This window comes from Peromyscus eremicus, chromosome 3 (genome assembly GCF_949786415.1).
Source record: "Peromyscus eremicus chromosome 3, PerEre_H2_v1, whole genome shotgun sequence".
In the NCBI taxonomy this organism is placed as follows: domain Eukaryota; kingdom Metazoa; phylum Chordata; class Mammalia; order Rodentia; family Cricetidae; genus Peromyscus; species Peromyscus eremicus.
The window spans coordinates 111582954-111607247 of record NC_081418.1 but is presented as its reverse complement, the minus strand read 5'-3'; the positions used below and the strand labels follow the sequence as shown (position 1 = coordinate 111607247).

At 44.2% G+C, this 24294-nt stretch overlaps 1 protein-coding gene across 2 annotated transcripts in view; it reads left to right on the top strand.

The window, feature by feature from the left end:
- Positions 1 to 24294, top strand: part of Eif4e3 (eukaryotic translation initiation factor 4E family member 3) — a 70327-nt gene that overhangs the window by 1060 nt on the left and 44973 nt on the right. Inside the window, exons 1-2 of one of the 2 annotated variants that reach the window (XM_059258280.1) lie at positions 23269 to 23494; positions 23943 to 24086. The gene's annotated coding sequence lies outside the window, so the exon portion shown is untranslated. Of the gene's footprint in view, positions 1 to 23268; positions 23495 to 23942; positions 24087 to 24294 lie in introns of those variants that run through there. The other variant, XM_059258281.1, reaches the window with a different exon arrangement.

Below are 24294 nucleotides of genomic sequence, written 5' to 3'. Positions count from 1 at the left end.
GTGCCTGCATGTCAGTGTGTGTGTTTATATCGCTATCTTCATTTGCTTAGCATGGTAAAACCAGAATTAAGGGCTGTATTGTTTTTCAGATATATTCATTTTAAAAATAATCTACATGCATAATGGGCCTCTTGGTGAGCATTCCTAAGATCACCGTTACAGAGAGTCAGAACTTAGCCTGTGATAGAAAAGGAATCTCAAATGGTGCTGGAGAAGAAGAGGGACGAGGAGAGCGGTGATGAGCAGGTTGTCCTGGCAGAAGGGTTTAAGAGGGATGACAAAGTCCTCGTGGTACCTTGCACCTGTGGTCTCAGCGCCCAGAAAGCTGAATCAGAAGGATGGCAAATTGGAAGCCCATCTGGGCAGCGTAACAAGTCAGAGCCAGAGAGCAGAACTTGCAAGTTAGTCCAGAGCCTCAGATTTTGCATTTGGAAATCACTGGGGATTCCCTTAAAATGCGGTCCTGACTCAGTATGTCCAGAACGGGCCTAAATAATGACACCAGTATTGGCTTTTGGCCCCACTTTGAATGGTAAGACCTTTGAATACAGTTTGGACACTTGGCAAAAATCTAAAGGGACTGCCCTTCTTGGTACTCCTAAGTGGTCACGGGGAAGTGGCTGACGAGGCAGTCCTGTAAATATATGTGACAGAAAAAGAGCAGTGTGTTTGGGAGGCTACACTGGTTAGGAATTGGGTTTTGATCATGGTAGCAGAGACACGTTTGGAGGTGAGTGGTTGCTGGTGTTGGTTATTGGCTCACAGACGGAGTCTGTGAAAGTATTTCCCTACCCTCATGATCACACTGGGCTACAGATGTCTCAGGCAGAGAAAGAGGGGAGAGCGCAAGTGTTCCTGGCATGTAGGTGGTTAGCCCCCATTGTGTAGCTTTCTAGAAGACCTACACTACAGCAAGCAGGATGTGATGGACTCCCACGCTCAGTGAGAGAGGGGGAAAGGGTTCTTTCTCTTTGTTTAAAGCCAGATGCGTAGCCCTAGACAATGGGATCTTGCCATCGTGTGGGCTGTACTTGCCCAGAGAAGGAAATTCCTTACAGTCCATGAAGATACCGTCTGTGGGTTCTTTATGTTGTTATTAAAGGCAGCTTCCATATATTGAGCACACAGCTATCAAACTGTGTTAAATAACAGAATTATTTGACATCATTGCCATGGGCGTGTGAATTATGTATGGGTACGATCTCCACTTTGCAGATGAAGCAGTGTGCACATGCTGGCTTGGAGCTTGCAGAGTAGACTGGGCTGCCAGGCTAGCCCCCAGGGATCCATCTCTCTCCTCCTCCCTAGCACTGGGGTTACAAGCAAACTTCACTGTACTTGGCTATTTTATTTTAACATGAGTTCTAGGGATCAAACTCAGGTCCTTCTGCAAGGCACGTACTTTAGTAACTGAGCTCTCTCTCCAGCCCCAAATTCTGACTCTTGAGATGAGAAAGTGGTTGAGTTTATAAAGACAGCCGGCAGTAAACAGCAGGTGCTCAGGACAGAGAATGATAGACCCTTCAAGGGGAGAAGGACTTTTCAAAACCCGCTAAGCCAATACTGAGGTTTTACAGAGTCATTCATGGATGAGTGAGAAGTAGGGCCCAGGTCCTCTCATTTCAGGTCAGACCCCTCCCCACTGAGATGGAATATTGACAGCATTTGTTGTTATGAATATAAATCACTCAACAAGTCATTTAACCTCTTGAAATCTAGAATGTTCACATTTACAAAATAGGGTATTGATTTCCTAGGTTCTTGGAGTCTTCAGTTTAGTTTGTATGTGAGGGGGAAAAAAAATGGAGTTTAAATGGGTCTGTTTCCCAAATGGAGAGAGCTAATCTTCAGAGAAGGTGAGGAAAAAGAATCCATAGTTCTCTTGTGCTTTATATTATATATAAAAACATGTTTGTATTTTTATATTTATATTTATCATATTTATATATTATATATAAAAGTGTATTTTTTCTTCTTTTCCACTGCTGCCTGTTTAGTCTGGTGCACTTCTCTTTGGCATCTGAGGTTTGGTTTAATCATTTACCCAGAATCAAACAGGATCAGCAGCAGTAGGACATGTAAATCTGGACCGTGGTAGCACTTACTTGTCCACAGCTTTCATTCTCAGTGTTTGTTCAATAGATTAACACTTAAGGAAAAGCCATTAACATTTCATCGGCCAGAATCAGCTCGTATTCTTTTTACTTCGGGCCAGGCTTTTAAATATTTTCTTAGACACCAGGTTGAATGTCTCATGTTAAAGGCAAATGAGATTTTTTTTTTCCAATAAAATTTTCTACTTTGGAAGCAATTCTTTTCTTTTGCATATAGATAAACGAGTTGGAAAACCCCCTCCGTCAGTTATGCCACCTCTTTGATGCAGATGGTGTGACTGGTAATATAAACCAGCTTGTTCAGAGGGACTAGTTGGCACACTTTGGCACATGCATCTGTGGCCCTGGGTCTTGTCATCATGGAAGCCATCTTGGCCGCTGCCTCGGGCTTCTGTCTGGTCATTTGCCTGTGGGTACAAGGAATGCCAAGTTGGAGAGGATTGCATTGACAGCCCCATCTTGACTCTTAGAAGCAGTGAGGCAGAGTTTGGACCCATTGGATGTTAGGTTATCATAGCACTGGGCTGCTCTGTGGCAGTCAGCTGTAACTTCAAGAATGCAAATGGGCTTTGGAATTAGATATACCCTGGCTCACACCCAAATCAGTCATCATCTGTGTACCTCTGGGAAAGTCCTTTTCACTCTGAACCTCTGAACCTCAGAGGCCTGTTGTGAGGAAGAATCAGTTAAATGAGACCTACTGATAGAAAGCGGAGCACAAGGTGTGTACACGGTGGCATGGAATTAGTGATAGCTGCAGATGATGACCGGGGACAGATGTGTCAGGTGCCTTCTCAGATGCTCATACCTCAGTCCGGCAAACAAGAATGACTGAAGACAAGAACAATTGGATCCCAGCTGACCAAATATCAGGCAAGATAGCCTCCATGCGTGCACACACTGGCTTGAATGGCCATGGATTGTAAAATATGTGCACCAGATTTATGGGTCTCTTAAAGAAGCAAGGAGCTGCCATGAAACCTGGGGCCACATGACCCCACCAGCAAGGCAAGACAGCAACATAGACAGAAGTTAGTTTGCTAAGGTGCAGTTATAGTTGCCTTGATTTTATGGATTTACCTCTGTGTGTGTAATGCAAATATTGGAAATCTACTGTGTGACAAGATGACTTGAGTTTGAGTTGACGTAGAGGATACATAAATGGGTCAAGCTACAGTTAGTTGGGGCGCCAGTCAGGTAATGTCACATGACCACACACAGTGGTCACTGGTTTCATGCCACTTGTGCACAAGCCTTGTCCTCTGCAAATTCATAGAGACAAAGTTGGTTGGGGAGGAGATTGGAGCAGGGCTGGGCCTGGCTATAGCATTTGTCCAAAGAGTGAGGAAAATTTCCTGAAATTAGGTAATTCGGAGAGTTATACAATCCCGTGAATGGCCCAAGAAAACAGAATTGCAAATAATACAAAATAAAACCCAATTTGTATTCAAGTAAAACCAGCACTACGACCTTATTAAAGAATGGATTGTTGTCTAAAAGTGATACACCCTCCTGCTCATAGTTTTCTGAATGAATGTCAGCCTGGAGGGTCTGGCTTCTGGGACTGTCCTGGGAATGGCCACAGAAGCCAGTCACATTTTCCATATGGTCACATGTACAGGCTTGGCTCCTGCATGGGCTTCAGGATTTGCAGCAGGAGAATGCTAATGTGAGTTTGGGAGGACATATAGAGGGTTTCAGTCAGTACCCTTCTATCAGCATATATGCTCAGAAAGCTGTCATTTGTTGGCATCCATGATGCACTGCGGTGGTTTGTGTACATCATCTAGGTACTTCTATAAAAACATTCAACTTCATAGAGTGATGATTATGTAAGCTAGGCACAGACAGAACAAAGTGGAAAGATAAGGTGAATATCTCAATTCTTTTTTTAAAAAAAGATGTGGGGGCTGGACGGTGGTGTCACACACCTTTAATCTCAGCACTTGAGAGGCAGAGGCAAGCAGATCTCTGAGTTCAAGGCCAGCCTGGTCTACAGAGCAAGTTCCAGGACAACCAAGGCTGTTGTACAGAGAAACCCTGTCTCAAAAACCAAACAAATAAACAAAAAAAGATGTGTTTGGGGGTGGGCAGTTATATGTACTATGTGTTGCAAGTGCCCTCAGAGGTCAGAGGCGCTGGAACCCCTGGAACTGGAGTTATAGGCAGTTGTGAGCTGCCAGATGTGGGTGCTGGAAACTGAACCTGAGTCCTCTGCAAGAGCATGTACTCTTAAATGCTGAGCCATCTCTCTAGTCCTCCGTTATTAATAAGTGACAGATAATTGCAGGAAACCATCAGCATGACGTTGTCAAACAGACTGCACCTCTTACTACAACATTGAGAAGGAAAAAACAACACTGTATTATAGTACACGCTCCTTAAATCACCTGAAAGTGTTCTGAGACTCAAGGTCCCCGTCTACAGCTGCATGCAGCGTTTTGTTAGGGGCTTTGGGTAGCATATGCAAAACACCCTCAGGTATCTGCGTCTGAACAGATGAGAGCTCTTCTAGGGGGTACCCTGCAGTGGACAGGTGATTCTAGCATTGTAAAGGGTCATGCAGGATCAACAGTGATGTGCCATTACCACCAAATTTCCACCATTGATGCTTGTTTACTGCATTAAATTCTCAAGTGACTTAGAGCCATGCCTCCACATGAGGAAGAATGGCTACCTTTTCAGGTTTTTAAAACTATAATGTAATTATGTCAGTTTCCCCTTCCCATTTCTCCCTCTAAACTCTCCCATGTACCTACCTTGTTCTCTTTTAAATTCATGTCCTCTTTTTCTTCAGTTGTTAATATATGTGTGTGCGTATATATACACACATATACACATTTGTGTATATATGTGTGTGTGTATGTATATATATATGCATATATATATACATGTATATATATTGCCTGCTCAGACAATATTTATCCTTCAGGGCTAACCATTTCAGGGTTGAGGCCTCCTGAGCTTTCCCCTCTGCATGATAGCATGTCTGTGGGTATTGTCCTTATTCAGGTCATGGTTCGGCAGCCATGTTGGTGAGACTTCATAGGTGTACATTATCTGGCATTTCTAGGAGACACAATCTCACATCAGATTTCCTGTTGCTCTGACTCGGATGATCTGTGTACCTGCCTTTCCCACAGTGGTCCCTGAGCCTTAGGTGCAAGGGTTGTGTTGTAGATGTATCAACTGGGACTGGGTTTCACAACTCTGGATTTGGGTGGAGATTTTGGTGTGTGATTTTTCTCTAACAGTCTTCATCAATTGCATGGAGAAGTTTCCTTGGTGAGAAGGGGTGAGAACTAGACTTACCTGTGGGTTTAGACAGGATAAGTATGTAGAACGTAGTTAGAGATTGTGTGAGTTTGATAAAGTGGTGGTTGTAGATTCTCCTCCACGACCCGTGACTTCTCTAGCTGCCAGGGCGTTGGCTAGGTTTCCAGCACTAGGCATTATTTCCCTCTTGTTGATGTCAGTCCAATTAGAGAGCTGCTGGTTACCACCGAGTTACATGTGCCACCTTTGGGTTATCTGCTGTGCTGGCCATTGTTGCTGGTGCTTAGATGTCATAGGTGGGTCGGACTATTGGTTGCTTCCCTCCTTTGGAAGTGTGCATGGTGCCTTCTAATATCATGAGAGCTAATACTTATGGAGGAGGCTTTGGGCTCAGGTCCACCTTGGGTCCTCAGGTCACTGTGTCTGAAGCATATGGTGTCTTCAGCAATAGGGACTTGCCTTCCACCTCCGGGGGACAACCAAAGGCAGCATCCTATAATGTTTTGGGAGTCTCTTAGACACCCCTCACTAACTGCTCAAAAGAAAGCTTCACAAAAGAGGGCTTCTCATGCCTCGTGCTGGGATCTTTGTCAGGCTATGACTTTTGAGGCAAGCATTGTCAGCAAGATGAGAATGTTTCATTTCAATTATATTTGTTTGTGTATTCACAGCTATTTCTAGGTAGATGGTTAATAGCGTTCTCTCTTATGGCTTTTCAGACCGCTTTACTGGTACTGTACCCTCCCTCATCTGTATTTATCTCCCTCCCCATCTGTAGTTGAAGTCCTCCCCCGTTTTCCTCCTTCCCCCATCAGATCACTTGGACCCTGCTCTTCCCTCTCTATCGCTCACCCGGCCCCGCCCCCTCCACAGTGGCCCCCTTTGACTTTCCTGGTTTCTGCAGTTACTCCAGGTCACATGCTCACATCTGAAGACTGGGGGCTTTGGAGCCTTCTGTTATGTGACCCTTCTCATTACCAACTCCACTCGAAAGCCGAGTGGACTCCCTCTAGTGGTTAAACTAGCTAGTGTTGTGATCCTCACTACTGAAGGCAGGATGTGGGTGCTGCCCCGAGGTGCTGCCCCGAGTCAGATGATTAACACCTCAAACTCCACCCATCAGTCCTCCTGTGGTGCTTGGAGCTAGCAGCCATGGATAAGACCTCATGTCCTGCCCCTTCATCCTCTCCTCCACTTCTTTCTTCACTCATAAACCAAGCAGGAGGGGTAACGTAGTTGGTGAAGTGCTTGCCTTGTAAGCAAGCACACCTGAATTCGAGCTCAAGAACCCACATCAAAAAGCCAGGCCTGGGGATGTGTGCTTATCATCACAGTTCTGGGGAAGACAAGATGGGCTCCCTGCCTGGCTGGCCAACCTAACTTAGACTAACTTGGCAACTCCAAGCCAATGAGAGAAGATGTCTCAAAAAACAAGGTAGATAGCACCTGAGAAATGACACCCAAGCTTGTTCTCCGGCCTCCACATGTTATGCACACTCTGACACGTAGATGTATCCTCCAACATACATATACACAATTAAATAGTGCACGGAATATTGTAATTCTCTTTATTTTCTGAGGTGTAGCTTTTGTGGCACATTCTTTTAAAGTGTCTTAAGCTGTGGAACTGAGAGGTCTATCATTCAGGATACACCTGCTATTAGTTGATTTTTCTAGTTTGTTGCTGTGGTTTGGGATGTGGTTTGTGCCCTCCCACCCCAAGCCTTCCAGTGTTGGAAGCTTGGTTCATAGTGTGGTAGCATGGGAAATGGAGCGGAGGCTTTGGGAGGTGGAACATAGTTCAAAGTCCTCAGGTCACTGAGGCATGTTGGCTTGTTTCTGCCTGCCCACCAAAGATCATGCAAGGTCTGATTTGGCATTACAGGGCATTACAGGTATTAAGCTCTGGCACCTCTCAGAAAGCCTCCCAATGCCACCATCCTTCCATCCTCCTTCCATTGCTCTGCTCTGGTCTGGACCACTCTGCTCTGCTGCTGTCTCACCCCTTCCGTAGCATTCTGTTCCCCAGTTGAGTGTCAGAGCTGCCATGCTGTGTGGCTCACATCTTTCCTTTTTTCCTTTAGCCTCATATTCATGTGCTCTAGATAGGCCAGGCGACTCCGGAGAAAGGTGCTTGGGAGGTCAACATGTAAGATGATTGTAGACCTCTGGAAATGGTGTATTTTGCCATTGTAGCTGGCAGCATGGCTGACAGAGTCCTACTAGGCTGGAAATAACTAATATAGGCAATTTTCCATATGCTTACCTGCCATTTTTATATATCCTTTACTGATTAACTTACCCATTTTTGCCCATATATTTCAGTAGGCTATGTATTATTACTGACTTTGAGAGTTGGCATTCTTGAGGGCCATCATGGTTTTGAATGCTATTTATGTCATAGATGTAGCTTTCATGGCTTGAAATTGAACTACCTCAAAGCTCCTTTTGTGTAGTAAGCAAAGCCCAGTGGGTACTGTCATGGTGTCTTTTTCTGTGAGTCACTGAATGCCCCTGACATATTTTCTCATTGTATGAGTCTTTTGGTTCTTTATTGTCTTTTTAACAAATTTCATTCATGTGTGTGTGTGTGTGTGTGTGTGTGTATGTGTGTGTGTGTATGTGTGTGTGTATGTTGCATATGTTTGTGTATTGCATGTGTGTGTGTTGCATGTGTGTGTTGCATGTGTGTATATATGTGTGTATTGCATGTGTGTGTATGTGTGTGTGTATTGTGTGTGTGAGTGTGTGTGAATTGCATGTGTGTGTATATGTGTGTGTATTGCTTATGTGTGTATTGCGTGTGTGTGTGTGTGTGTGTATGTGTGTATTGCATGTGTGTGTATGTGTGTGTATTGTGTGTGTGTGTATTGTGTATGTATGTGTGTGTATTGCGTGTGTGTGTGTGTGTGTGTGTGTGTGTGTATATGTGTGTGTGTGTGTATGTGTGTGTACACACTGCACATGTGTGGAGGTGAGAGAACACCTGTAGGAGTTGTTTCTCACCTTCCACCATGTACTTCCTGGTGATCAGACTTAGGTCATCAGGCTTGGTGGCAAGTGCCTTTACCCAGTGAGCCATCATGCCAGCCCCTTTAATGTATTTTAAAAAGCAGAGGATTTTCATTTTTATCAAGTCTTATTTTTATTTAGATTATTAAAGGGATCATAGTTTTGACAAATTCTTGCCTAAACCAGGTCACAAAGATTTTTCTTCCATATTTTCTTCAAGTAGTTTTATTTTCTTCAAGTAGTTTTTGGATTTTATGTTAAGCTTTTTTTATGTTCCACATTTAATTAATTTTTACAAATAGTCTGAAGTACAGGTTGAAGGTTCTTCTCCCCCACCCCTACCTCCACGGATATTCAGTTGGTCTAGCACCCTTTGTTAACCTTATTGGTTACTCAGTTGCTTTTATATCTTGGTCAAAAACTAATTGTCCATCATCTGTGGGTCTATTTCTGGACTCTCTCCTCTGTCCCAGCTCTCTATTTCAGGATCTTAATGCCACACTACATTGATTACTGTGGTTTTACAATAAACCTTAAAAAGAATGTTCTTTTTTATTCTTTTTATCCAGCTTTAGTCTTTTTCCAAAATTTGGTTATTTTTTGAGTCATTACCATTTAAATATGTGTTTGAGAATAAAGTTATCAACTTCTGCAAAAATGCCTGCTGAGCTTTTAATTGGGATCATGCAATAAAGAATTAAAATCTTCAGAGCATTGTTTTCTCCCGAACAGGGTGGAGCTTCTTATTTATTTGGTGAGCTGCTTTGTGTTTTGTTTTTGTTTTTGAGACAGGTGCAACAACTTTGGCTGTCCTGAATCTCACTCCCTAGACCATACTGGCCTCACATTACAGAGATCCGCCTGCCTCTGCCTACCTCCCAATTAAAGGCTCAGGATTAAAGTTGTGCACCACCATTGCTGGTGAGCTACTTAATTTTAACTTGACACAACCAAGAGTCACCTAAGATGAGAGCCTTGATGAGGAATTATCTAGATCAGGTTGGCTGGTGGACATGTCTGTGGGAAATTCTCTTGACTGTTGATTGAGGTGGGAAGACATACCTTTAATGGTGGCATCATTTCATGGCTGGGCCCTGGGCTGTGTGGATGTAAAGGAAGCTAGCTGAGCCACTGAAAGCAAGGGGCCATGCATTTCCTCTCTCCGCTGCACTGTGGGTGTGACACTTTGAGTTCCTACCTGAACTTCTTGCATTAATGGAGTGTAACTTAGGATTCTGAGCCAAATAAGCCCTTCCTCCCCTAAGTTACCTTTTTCTACATAGTTACCACAGCAACAGTAACGAAATCAGGACATTTGGGTCTTCCTTAGTTTCTTTCACCAGATCTGTATTTGTCCATGTGTATTGTTTGTCAGATTTATTTGCCAGCATTTCATGTTTTTAAACTATTATAAATAGTATTTCAAGAACTCTCTCCTTCCACTATAAAAAAAAATTGGATTAAATTTTGTAAACTGTTCCTGTATTTTGAAACTTTGCTAAACTCACCCACTCTAGTAACCCTTTGGGGAAGTCCCGTCAGGTTTCCTACATATAGATTATTGTCTGTGACTGAAGAGGATTTTAACTTCTTTTCCAATCTGGAAATTATTTTTCTTTTTCTTAACCTTATTGCCTTGGTAATAGGCTCCAACAATATATTAAACAAGGGCAGGCCTCAGTGGTCTCTCCCTTATATTAATGGGAAAGTGTTTGGTCTGTCACAGTTAAGTATAATATTAACTGCAAGTTTTTGTAAATACCTGTGTGTGAGGAAGCTCCTTAACTTGGCTGGGAGTTTCCCCATTTTTTAAAGTTTGGGTATAAATGTTAGGTTATGACAGATGCCTCTTTGCATCTATTAATAGTGTTGTGGATTTACTTTAAGATTTTTACATTTATTTACTTTATGTTTATGAGTGTTTTGCCTGCATGTATGTATGTGCACTATATAAAGGGGTCAGAATATGGTGTCTGATCCCTTGGAATTAGAGTCGTGGATGTTTGTGAGTCACTATGTGGCTGCTGGGAATCGAACCCTTGTCCTGTACAAGAGCAACAGGTTCTCTAAACCACTGAGTCATCTCACCAGCTCCACATTTACATTCTTAGTTTGTTGTGAAGTGTGTGGTTGACCCTTACATATTATGTGTTTCCAAGGTAAACTCTGCTTTGTTGTGAAGTATTGCCACTTAGGATATGCATGTGTTACACTTGTTAACATTTTGTTTAGAATTTTTGCGTTTATATTCATGAGAGTTATTATTTTTCCTTCAGGGTAAAGCTAACCTAATAGAGAAGTACTTCACACACATTCTCTCTCCCTCCCTCCCTCCCTCCCTCCCTCCCTCCCTCCCTCCCTCTCTCTCCTGGAGTTCACATGAAGTTAGTGGGTTTTTTTTTTTCTTATGTGTTGTATAGAATAAGTCTGTGAAGCCATTTGGGCTGGGGATTTTCTTTAAGGAATGATTAGTTATATTCCAGTTTTGGTTTCTTTTTCTTTCTTTTTTTCTTTTTTTTCTTTTTTTTGGTAGATACATAGCTGTTCTAATTATGTTTCTTTTTGAGTAAATGATGTAGCTTGTGTCTTTCAAGGAGTGTTTACTAGCTCGGTGACATTCCCTTCTGTGTATCTATAAAAACAACATTGATGTCACCTGCCTCAACTCCGACATCAGTAACTCGTGTCTTCTCTCCATTTTCCCAAGTGCTGTAACTGGAACATCATCATTTTTTTAAAACCTTGAAGAATCACATACTGGTTTCATTGTTTTTTGTTTTTTTTTTCCTGGTGGTGATTTTGTTTTCTTGTTTTCTGCTCTGACCCTAGTTTCCCTTTTCTTTAATTTGTGTTCAGTTTTGTTTCCTAGTTTAACGTGGCAGCTGAATCCCTTGACTTGAGGCCCTTATTCTGTGTGTGCCATACACTGTCCTTGGTTGTTGAAACAGCATCCCATGGAGTTAGTGTATGTGTTTTCATATCTACTCATTGCAGAATGCTTCTAAATACCCTTTTGATAATTCTACTCACCAGAGAACATTATTATGTGACTGAAGTTCCATTAAATTGGTTGGCACTAGGTTTATGGCCTGGGATATGCTGTGTCTTGGTTTAAAAAAAAAATAAGCTTCACATGCACTTGATAAGAATATGTTATGTGTGTATTAAGTGGATGCTCTATAAATGTCAATCAGATCAAGGTGATTGACATTTTGTTAAAATCTTTCTGTGTTGTTTGTCTACTTTATTGATTACTGCGGGAGGAGTATTAAATCTCTTAACTGTAGCCAGAGGCGGCAGTGGCACACGCCTTTAATCCCAGCACTCAGGAGGCAGAGGCAGGTAGATTCTCTGTGAGGCCAGCCTGGTCTACAGAGTGAGATCCAGGACAAGTACCAAAACTACACAGAGAAACCCTGTCTTAGAAAAAAACAAACAAACAAAAACAAACAAACAAAAAAAAACCAAAACTCTTAAGCTGTAATTCTGGATTTCCATATTTCTTCTTGAACTGGTAACTATTCGCTGTGTAGTCTAGAGTGCTGCCGTCAGGGCCAGAGTCTGAAATTATTGTATCCTCTTGGTGCACTGGCTCATCTGTGTCGCCAAAGAGTCTTCATTGCTGGTGTTAAAAACAAACATCCTTTGTGCTCACACTTCCTTAATGTGGCATAACACGAAAAAAACTATTGCTAGAACAAAATGAAAGTGCATTGTCCACACCAGGGGGACGGGGAGATCGATCCCAGGCCTAAATTGAGAGAGAGAGATCCCAGGCCTAAATTGAGAGAGAGATCCCAGGCCTAAATTGAGAGAGAGAGAGAGACTCCAGGCCTAAATTGAGAGTGAGATCCCAGGCCTAAATTGAGAGAGAGAGAGAGATCCCAGGCCTAAATTGAGAGAGAGAGAGATCCCAGGCCTAAATTGAGAGAGAGAGATCCCAGGCCTAAATTGAGAGAGAGAGAGAGATGGCTTAAATTGTGGGCAAAAGTAGAAGTGACATTGATTTGTAGCTTGTTTTTATGATCATATCCTGAGTATATCCAGCAATAAAATTATTCTACAATAAATAAGACTGAGGAAAGACTCTCATCTATACAATTGGAAACTATGGTACTTAATTTTTTAACTCTTTTTTTTTTTCAGAGGCATCTTGTAGGTAGCTTCTACTTGACTCTTGCTTGTTATCCAGCTTGCCAGTCACTAACACGCAGTTGGGATATGGTCTGTTTACAGTAATGACGATACTGATATCATAACATTTAAATCCATCTTCTTGCTGTCTGTTTCTGCTCCATTTGTTTGCTCTCCTCTTCTGAAATTCAGTACCTCTTTTGATTTTTTTTAGAGCCTTCACTGGATTATTTGCTATACTTCGTTGTGATTTTAGCACTTTCTTTAGGGTCCCAGCATGCATCTGTAACTTATCACAACCTACCCTCAGATGCTATTTGGACTCCTCACGCACTGCATGGACCTACGGCATCCCCAAGCATCTCCTGCGTGTGGCTGTCACAGGTTTCTGTTATGTACATTATGAAACTCACGATCCACTACTATACCAGAGATGTTCTTAATAAAAATTGTGGGCTTGTGTTTCCTTTGCTTGGAAGGGCTCCGAGCACTTCTCATAATGCTCATCTTCTGGGGATGATACCTTTTTAACCTTTGGCATACTTGAAAGTATCTTTCTTTGTTTCTCCTAGGTTTTTCACTTGGTTTTTTTATTTCTCTCCTAATTTAATTTCTCCATGAATACCACATTAAGTTTAGTTGATTTTCTCTATTCTTTCTATACTTTTGACTTCTTTTTCTCTTGTCTGCTTTGGGTTGACTCCCTTCCCCCTCTTCTCTTCCTTCCTCCTTCCCTCCCATCCTTCCATCCATCCATATTTTTATGAGGCAGGGTCTGAGACTGGCCTGCTCACTCTGTGCGGCTCCCCCTGCCCCAATGGGGCAGTCACTGAGTGCTAGGATAACCGGTGTGAGCCAGCATGCCCAGCCTTGCAGTTCCTTGTTGTAAGGATCTATGCTGTTGATGGAGACCTGTTCTCTCCTCTCGTATAGGCATCTAGTACTATACACCCCTCCCCCTCAGCAGCGACCTGGCTGCTTTGACACATTGGCCCATCTTACATTAATTCAGGTGTATTTATATTTTCAGTTCTTTGCTATTTTTTCTCCCTATGAAAACTGTTTCATTTTCAAGTGTTTGGAAATATTCTGTCTGTCTGTCTGTCTGTGATGTATGTGATATATGTACATACTGATGTGGGAAGGTGGACATGTGGGGGGGTGCACATGCATGTGTGTACCTGAAGGCTGGCCACTGACAGCCAGTATTTTTCTCAGTTGTTCTCCACTATTTGGGGGGACAGGATCTCTTGGTGAACCTGGACTTCACACTGGCTGTGCCGGAAAGCCAGTGGCTCCAGGATCAGCTAGGGTTACATGTGCTCTGAGCCCTGCTTTCGTGCCAGCCAGCAGGCCCTTGTGCCTGCACATCAGACACTCACTGAGCTGTCTCCCCAGCTCCCAGATTTCCTTACTGGCTTTCTGTTACTGGTTTCTTTTAAATATTGTACGGCTTGCTCTATTGTCTAGTGCATAATTTATCTTGTGGAGCCATTGGAAATACTGTCTGTTCTGTGAAAACGGTGTGTGTGTCAGCGAGGTTGTATTAGCTGGTTTGGGGGTTCTTCCCTTCTATACCTTTGTTGATTTCCTTCCTGCTATCAGGAGGGGGAGGCCCAAATCCCCAGTTATAATTGTAGGTGGCCTGCTTCCTTCCATGCCCATCAGGCATAGCTTCATGTACCTCCAGGCTTTGAAGCCCCGTTGGTTGGGGCACAAGGATTTAGGTTGAGACATCATCCTGGCAGGGGATGCTTCCCAGTGTGCCGTTCACTTCCTTGTTTCCAATAGACTTGGCTCTGCTTTCCCTGACATTCAGGTGGTCACATCCATCGCTTTTCCCCTCGCAGTGTTGTGTTGGAAGTATGTCTTGTAAGTAGCATTTTGTTGGATCATGATTATTTTAACTTATGTGTGTTGTGCATGAGTGGACATGTGTGTGTGTGACACACACACACACACACACACACACACACACACCTGTGGACGTCAAAAATCAGCCTTGGGTGTCATCAATCCCCACGCACAGTCCACCTTGGTTTCTGGACATGGAGTCCCTTGCTGGCATGGAACTCACAGGTAGGCTAAGCTGACTGGCCAGGCAGTCCCAGTGTCTACCTGTCTCCACCTCTGGAATGGTTGGCAGATGTCCTGGATATCTGTCCACGCACCCCTCCCCGCACTGGGATTACCAACACAGGCTCTTTGCTACCTGGGTGCTGGGGATTGAACTCAGGCCAGCAAGGCAAGCTCGTTACCACCGTACAGACTGCAGTTTCCTCAGCCCCGGCTTTTGTTTCCCTCACGCTGCTGCTTGCTGGGTGTCAGCATCTCAGCTCCCTCCTGGTTGCTGGCCTGGGTAGCTGCACAGTGACAGCTGTGTCCTTTGTGTCTGGCGGGTGGCGTTGTCTGTGAGCTGCTTCTCTTGCCAGCTCCCCGCTTCCTGGTCCTCTGTCTAGAGAAAGCCCTTTCTTAGGACTCTTCTGTCTGTGCTCATGGGTATTTCTGGGTACCAGTGTCTCCCGCTCCAAGTGTGGGCAGTAGGAAGCGAAGGGAAACCTAGGGTGCATCCTGCCGTATCAGCCCAGTGTGTCAAGGCCCCCAGCCGGAGGCTGCCTTCTCCCCCTCCTCACTGTCATCTTGTGGTTTATTTATGGCACTTCGGGGCTTCTGTGTGCTGGATGGGAATGATCGGGAAAGCGTGGTCACTGTCTTTCTGGGATGGATTTCCTCGCTTTTGCAATTGAACAGTGTTTGACGTGGTGCAGAGTCCCGGGTGGACAGTCTCGCTTTATCTTTTCATTAAGTTGCAGACCTTGTTCTCCTCGTCCACCGTCTTTGCACCCGAATTATCTTCTGTAAAAAGAACCCTCTAACTTTGCTCTTGTTCTTCTCCACACAACTCTTCTGGTATTGAGCTACCTGATTATACCGTTTTGGTGTGATTTTTTTTTTCTTCATTTGTTTGTGCTTGGGTTTCATTGAGATTTTCTAAAATTAATTGATTGATTATTTAATATGCTGAAAACGTAATGTAATTTTCATTCAAATCTGTAAATGAACTCTGAATATATTCCCTCATTCCTCCTGTATGCCAGGCAAGCACTGAACCATACCATCAAGTCCTAATTGAGATTGTATCTGTGGGCTTATGACACGTAAAAAAAATCCTTCTCTAACTGCAGATGACTCAACTGAGTTTATGATAAATATCAGCTTTCTTTAACTTGTAGTCTGACATGTGCTGGTTCCTCTACTGTTTATTTAGTGGATAGGTGTCCACATTCATCAGGTACAGAGAGGTACTTCCCTCCACCATGCTGTTTCAAATGCTCAGAGACATAATTCAAATATGTGCCCAAGTCAGGAGCCCACGTCATTTCTCAGAAGACAGAGTTGCTTTGAGGGGAGGGAAGTGTGTGGTGGAATGGGCAGGTGTTATAGCACAGGCTTAGACGCTGGGAGTTGAGTTTGAAGTCCACCTCTGTTGCTACATGTTGGGAATGCTATTAAAATCTAGAGAGTCCAGTATATCAGACAGGGAGGGTAATGTTACCTGCCTCATAAGACTGATGTGTGGATTATATAAGTGAGTGCAAGACATGATTAAATACTGATGAAAATGGAGGGGTGTGTGTGTGTGTGTGTGTGTGTGTGTGTGTGTGTGTGTACACACCTGTGCATACTCATATGAATGGAGGGGGACAACATTGAGTGCCTTGCCATAGTCCCTTGAGATTGGTTCTCTTACTGAACCTTGATTGGAGGGCGGGGAGGTGGGTGGGTGGAGCTGAGCTCAGCTTCCTAAACAATATGCTCCCAGGATCCACTTGTCTGTGCCCCTCAGTGCTGGGGTAACAGCGCTCAAGTCACCCCAGAATTCACATGGGACTCCAATCTCTGGTTTTCATGCTTGTGCGGCAAATACTCTCTTACCCATGGTGTCATCTCAACAGCATCATTAATGGTGTAGACCAGGCTGGCCTCCAACTCATGATCCTCCTGCCTCTGCTTCTTCAGAATATCCTGCTGGCATACACTGCCATGCTGGCAATTTCACTCACTAAAATAGTTTGAGCTTCACAGCCAAATTGGGCAGAAAATACAGGGATTTCCCACATGCTTCCGACCCCTTCCCTCAAGTGCATCTTTGAGATAGCTGCTGTGGCAGCATCACCACACATCATCACCTAAGCTTTGCTCTTGGTTTAAGCTTCTGCTAGTTTTGGCAGGTACATAATGACATGTGTCCACCATCGTGGTCACATAGAGAATAGTCTCACTGCCTTAAAAAGTCCCCATATTCTACTTGTTCATCTCCTTCTTCCTTCCAGGAGTCCCCAGCCCAGTGATCTTCAACCGTCCCCATAGTTTTCTTTTCCAGAGTGTTATGGGCTTGGGTTCACACAGTTGGTGGCCTTTTCAGATTGGTTTCTTTCAACAAATAAAGTGTGCCTAATGTTCCTCCCCGTCTTTTAACAGTTTAATAACAGGCATACTTCTCTTTAATGGTCAGTACTAGTCCACTGTCAACTCGCCCGCTAAAGGCCACCTTGATTTCATCTGACTTATGGCAGTCGCGAGTATATCTGCTGTAAACATTTGTCTGTGGCTTTGTAACTCAGATGAAGAACTGGGGTGCTATTGCTGGGTCTTCTGGGAAGAGGACTCCTTGCTCTGTAGGGTGCTGAGGGGCTCTTTCCAAGTGGTTGTACCATTTGGCACTCGCAGCAATGAATGTGTGTCCCACTGCTCCACATCTTTGCCAGCATTTGTGTGTGTCAGGTGTCAGGCTTGAGGTTTATCGTCATTCTAAGAAGTTGTTACGTCATCGCTGTTTTAATTTGCAGTTTTCCCGTAACGTAGGATGTTGAGCATGTTTCCATATACTACTTGTTGCCTATATATGTCTTCAGTGAGATATACAGATTTTTTTCTTCTTTTTCTAGTTAGGTCATTCATTTTCATGTTGAGTTTAACGTGTTCTTTATGTATGCTGGAGCTGTTCCTGTTTTTATTATAATATATTATTGTCCCAAGTGCCTGCACAAGGGACTTTTTTTGAAACCTGAGCATAGCTGAAGAAAAAAAAAACCCACATACAAATATTTTTTTCCTTTTTTGTGGAAGAGATGGAGAAATATTTTTTTTCCTGGAAAAGATTGTTTTCCTAGGTTCCTTTGATCCAGAAAGCTAGCTCTTCAGGCTGTCTCTTGTAAAGAGCCTGCACTCCGTGTTCCTCAGCTATTGATGAGGGGTGGAAACTGCCACTCAGCTCAGCATCCCCTCCCTTCTATGGCTCCATTAGGAATCCAGGGCTAGCATCAAACCTGTTAGCAAGTCACCTTAACTTCCAGGCAGCTATTCTGGCCTGGATCGTTCTGTTCAAACTAGTTGCTGTTGCCCCTGAGGAAAGGCTGGCCCTGTGGCGGGTAGGAGGCTCTACATTAAACTGTCTGGCTCCCGCTCTCCAGCTTCACAGTGATGGGTTTATATTACAGGGCTCATTTTCATTTTGTGTCCTTTTATTTACACACCAATTCTTTTGGAAGTAATTTTAATTCTCTGTTTTATGAGAGAGGGGCTCTGTGTCTGTGCATTCCTATATAAAAGAAAGAAAATGATTGTTTTTAATGCAGATTTGAAGGAAATATAATGGATTTCAGCTACAACAATTTCTCCTCATTTAGAAGAGATGAACACCTAGTTAGATGAACAATGTCATTCCTCCTATAATCAGAATATATCCTGTTTCCATGACAACCTGTACTTACCAGATTGCCTGGTAAAAGAAGTATTTTGATTCTGTCTTTGATAAAGGACTTGACCACTTTCTTCTTCATTGTGATAGTTTAATTCTATTTGGGGCTTTTTTTCCCCCACCCTTTAACATGGGCTGCTTTTGAGAGTATGGCCTCCAGCCCATTTTAGAGGTAGATTTCCTTCAGGAGGAAAGGAGAGGCCTCCCTAGCCCAATGCCGATGAACACAGGAAATGAAAACACTGTCACCCTTCAGGTCCTAGTCATTTTGGGGGGACCTCCCCATTAAATCAACAGCCGCAATGCCCCAACTTCGGAAGAGGCTGTTTGACCCGCGGAGGAGCGACTCTGCTGTTCGTTTACAGCTGGACTCTCCAAATGGGAAGCTTTCTCTCCACTACTAATTTATATCTTGTCTTTAGGAATGGCCTGTGTCCTCTTATAGCTAAATTCTGTTCTTGCAAAGAGAGTGCTGTTAATGATTTTCTCTCAAAATGAAAAATAGGGAATTATTTGCATCATTAACTATGCTTTTTCAAAATTTGAGAAATAACGGTCCTACATTTTATCGACAAGATTATGTTTAATGTAACATAAAATATTTAAGTCCAATATGCTAAGAAAACATGACCCTTGGGCATTTTAAGAATGGTAGGGAATTAAACAAAAATGTGGGAGTGTTCAGTCTAGTTCTGAGGGTTCCACTGGATTTAGGAGAACAAAGTGATTATTTGGTATCCCCAAATCATTGTCAACCATAGCCATTATTTATAGCCTGAAACACCCAATACAAAGTCACCAGAGGGCCACCAGATATCTCACTGTCTATCAGGCCTGATATTTTGTAATAGACGTCCAGTGTCAATAGGTACATAGTGATAGCCTCTGAGAGTGAGTTACTGACAAAGAAACTTTTAAAGCAGTGGTACAGCACACAGTGTAACAGTATGTATATGCTGTTTAACAAATGAAAATAAAAACAAGTGAGATATCACCAGGCCTCTCTGTATTTAGCATCCCTGCTGATATATATCCCAGGTCAGGAGATTTAGTAACTATAGAGGTTCCCCCAGCTGAAGTTTTTGTCCGCCCGGCATCTTCATGGTTCCTAATTAGCACTTTGCATGGCAGTTACAGTCCTGAAAAAGTTACACAATTCTATTATTTTGTAAAATGTGGCTTCACTTTAAATCCTGCTTTCTTTTTCTTTACTTATTGACTGATCATCAGTTGATGATGAATTCTCAAGCTTTAGTGTACTCAACTCTTCAGAAGTAAATTGTTGTTGTTTGTTTTTTACTCTTTGGGGAGGAGGGTGCCACCCAGCTCCCAAATAAATCACACACAGAGGCTTATTCTTAACTTTAATGCCTGGCCTTAGCTTGGCTTAGTTTCTAGCTAGCTTTTCTTAACTTATATTATCCTGTCTGCCTTTTGCCTCTGGGCTTTTCTCGTTCTCTTACTTCTGTAAATCTTACTGTTATTATGTGGTTTGCTGTGTAGCTGAGTGGCTGGTCCCTAGAGTCCTCCTCCTCCTCTGACTACTTCTCTTTTTTTCCTCCCAGATTTCTCCTTCTATGTATTCACTCTGCCTGCCAGCCCCACCTATCCTTTCTCCTGCCTTGCCATTGATTGTTCAGTTCTTTATTAGATCAACAGGTATTTTAGACAGGCACAGTAACACAGCTTCACAGAGTTAAACAAATGCAACATAAACAAAAGTAACACCCCTTCAAATACTGTTCTACAACAGGAGATGACTGGTCTGGAGAGATGACAGGTCCATTAAGTGCTTGTCCACACAAGCACAAGTGTTCTGAATCCTCAGCATCTACATAAACATCTGGGCACGGAGGTGCGCTCCCACCTCTGAAGAGGCAGAGGCAGAGGGTGCCTGGATCTCACTGGCCTCCCAACACAGCTGAATCAGTGAGACCAGCTCCAGTGAGAGACCCTGTCTCAAAAATCTGGACTGGACTGAGGGCTGTACATGTGGACCTGTGGCCTATACTTACACACGCACATTAACATATGCACACTCACATAAGACACACGTGCCACCCCACCACACCAAGGGGAAAAAAGAAGACACGATTTAACAGAGTATTTCGACAGGTGCTTTGATGAAGGCATCTTCTTCTTGCAGGGGTCACTCTCCAGACATTTGTCAAGTACCCACACCATAAATAGTACTTTATAGTATTTTTTTTTTTTGAGGTCTTCAGAGGCAAGCTCTCACCTCAGGGGCTTCGGCTAACTGACCTACAGGTCTACTTCTAACTGACCAGCCACTCCAGTTCGTCAGGTTTTCCAGGGCAGGATACTAGGACATGCCTAGTGCTCACACTAGGTCTATCCTAGGCAAATAAGGTTGTTCATGCTATGCAGCTTTTGTCAACTCCCCCAGCAGGGCAAAGGAGAACACTTCTATCCCATCCACCAACCTTATGCATGACTGGCCCTAGCCAGAACTGCCTACGGGAACAGGGACAGAGCACCATGAAGTCACAGCACAGGTCCCTTCCTTGCTTGGAGTTCCTAAGGCTAGGCACATGACCATTATTTCTACAGCAACAACCAAAACAGAGTTAATTCTCAGCATCCCTCTTGCCAGAGTAAGTGTTCCTAAGTTGGATACTTCGTGTCCCTGCTTGGCAGGGCTCTGCATTTCTCCGTATCTCACACAATGGAACTTTCCCTGACCGTCAGAGGGCAGTTAGATTGTGAATGGCAGAAAGGAAAAGTCTCTGGTAGTACAGAGGAAATGTAAGCGCCACATTGTGGGAACCAAGTGTAGAGTGGGCAAACAGGATCAGTAGATCTGATTCTCCCATGAGCCAGGCAGATGCTGAGAACTGGGATGCAGGAATGGGGAGAGGTCAGGCCTGTCTCCATGAGTTCATATTAAGGCTAAGCTTAGATACACCAAAGGAATAGGGGCGAGCTTGCTTGGATTGCGGGTATTTTCAAATATATTCAATATATATTTACATATTTCCAAGACTATGTAAATAAAGGTATGTGTATGCACCTCTATTTATATACACACGAGTATATATCTGCATACATTTAGAAATAGACTTCCAACTGTGTTTGGAAAGGTGGAAGGAGGTGTGGAGGATTCAGATGCTAGACTGGAGAATTCAGACCTCAGCCTGTGAAGAGGCAGCCATTTGGGGCCTTGAACAAAGAAAGAATAAAACAAAGCCCATTGTAGGAGGTGAACATGCTGTCCATGGACAGGAGGAGGAGTAGGCAGGGAGAGCAAGACAGTCAACATGCTTCATGTACCTTTTTCAGTTCCTTACCAAATCTTGGAGGTGTGCCAGCAGGTGGCAGACCTGCTCAATGTGCTGAGACAGAGACAGGAAGAGGCAGGTCCCAACCTTCCCATCTGGCAGATGCACTGTAGATTCAGGAAGCCTGCGACATGGCCTCTCAAATAACCAGCAGGGGGCACTCTACAATCGAGTGGAGGCTTGAGGCAAGAGACAGGGCAAGCTACAAGGAGCAGAGGGACTGCTGGGTCAGTAGAGGAACAGATGCACAGGTGCCGTGCAGCCCTAGAGAAGTTCTGAGGACTGGAAAGAGAACAGCTCTGTCATGGAATCAGTGTTTGGAGGTTTGGACCTAGGCTGCTGTATCAGCTGTTCAGAAGACATGGGTTGGAGGTCGGAAGACTGATGAAGTGGGTGGAGTATCTGCCCATGATGCCCTTTGCTGAAACTCAGGAAATGAGGAGCAGGAGTAGGCGGCATCCTTGAGAAAGAAGGAAGACCGACTCAGAAGGTGTGGAGAAGACAGGACATGGCCCACAGCTGGCACATGGGTGGCTATGGAGTTCAGAATGCCCCGGCTTCATTGACACATTTTTCCAGGCTCAGCAATCAAAAGACTGCACTCCTCAAGTCCGGTGCAATTTCCTGTACCCCTCTTTTAATCTGCGGCTCAGAAACAGACCCTGTAACACTGGCTGAGCTTTTACTGTGTGCAGCTTATAAAAGAGGGCACTCATGCTAAAGGGAGCTCATGTTACCATCTCTTTTTCTGGGGTGAGAAATACGGGGCCCAGCAAGTTTAATGTCCATGCTTTGCAGTTAAAGCCTAGTTCAAACCCAGGCAAAGCAACTGCTGTTAAAGTACACTGTGGTCTCCCCTCACCCCATTGGAGTCTGAGACTAGTTTCATGCCCCTCGTCCCCATCCCTCAAAGCCATGGCTTTAGGACCAAGCAACTGTGGCTTTGCTGGAGGCTCTATGCAGGTCTATGCCCCAGGCTTGTGTCTTTTTTACCTTGTGTCTAGGGAATCTGGGGTCCGCCACCTAGTGGCCACATGCATCCTTTTTCTTTGGGATTCCTAGGTGGAAGACAGGCAGACCTGGGTATTTATAGCAGCACAAGCTGTAAACGGGAAACTTCTAAGCCTCAGAGGAGCCCAGCAATGTAAACAGCATATTACCAATGAGGGCCTGCACCTATCCAACGAATGCTTGACACGTGACTACAAATCTCACCATATATTTGCACACACCCTTGTCACTGCGACACGGGTCTCTCTTGTTTATATTGTTTCACTGGTGATCTCAAGAGCCTAGGATGGTGGCATTTGCACAGCAGATACACGAGCATGCATTGGATGGAACACTGGCAGCATCTTTGTGACAGCCCTGCGGTGTGCACGTTTTCTCGGTTAATGATGGCTTGCGGGATCAGTGGCTTGGGATGGCCATTGCTCACAGATGGGATCTTGGCACATGTGACTTGCGCTGCCAGGATCTACTCTGTGCTGAATTTTGTATGTAGCATTCCCATTATGTAGACACATGGTAGAGCTGTCTGCTCTCAAAGAAACCACTAGAGACATTTACACTCACGTTCTGACTTTGGAGTAGAAGGTTTACCTTCCTGTTCTGTGACAGAGTCTGTCAATGAAGGGGATGTCAATAGACTTGCTGTCTCTCCATTCATCCTTCATGGTTTAAAGGATGGGAGCGAGTCAGCATCCTTGCCTTTCCTTCCCTTCCAACTCCAACATTCTACTGTTTCTGTGCCTCCCAGGGAGCCGGATATGAGTGGAAGAGAGAGGACCACTTGTTACTAGGCAACCAGCACTCGCCTCACCCATGTTGCCATGGTGATGATGAAAGTTGGGCTGATGGGATTACCAGCTCCTGCTAATTGCACATGAGCACTCAAGGTCTCTGTCTTTTTCTTGCTTGCTCACTGGCTTCGACCCTCTTGTTCTTCTGGGAACCATAGAGAGAGCCTCTCTCTCATGGGTAGTCCTCCTGGGGCATCCCCGGTACACTAATGAAAAGCAACGGGAAATGGAGCCTGGCTGTGCCTCTGAGTAGCTGTGTGACCTTGGGCAAGTTACCCAGCTTCTCTGGGCCTCCATTTCCTCATTTGGAAAATGAAGGGGTTGGAATGCTGATCCCTGCGGAAGGCTCTTCCTAGCTCTCAAATCCTTTGATGCCTAGGGAGCATGTCAGGGGAACAGACCACACTGTTACCAGGCAACCAGCAGGCACCCTGCCCAAGTTGCCTTGGTGACTGGATACTGGAGGGGAGGGGAGTCACTGCTGCAGCTAATTGCTTAATTATTTATGAGTGCCTCAAGTCCTTTCTGTTGTTTTTGTTGCTAGGGGCTGTGGGGTCACCTTCTCCTCCCTCCTGCCACTCCAAGGCATCTGCACTGTGTGTTATGCAATGAGAGAGCACCTTGGCCTGGACCTCCAGCGACCCACCTCCTAGTTCCACCTTGTAATGTCCTAGAGCAGAGGCCTCAGGTAAGTCAGCTCACCTCTCCAGGCCTTGGGTTGCCTCTTTCCTCTAGCCGTGTGCGTGTTTAGGGGAACACTAAGTGCCCCGTCTACCCAGAGGTTCTGGCTCCTGCCATCTACTTATGAAGTAAGGAATACAAGTGAAATGCTCCTAATTTGTTTTCAGTGAAGTATAATTTTGAAGCATAATGAGAATCAACATGTGTTCGTTGGG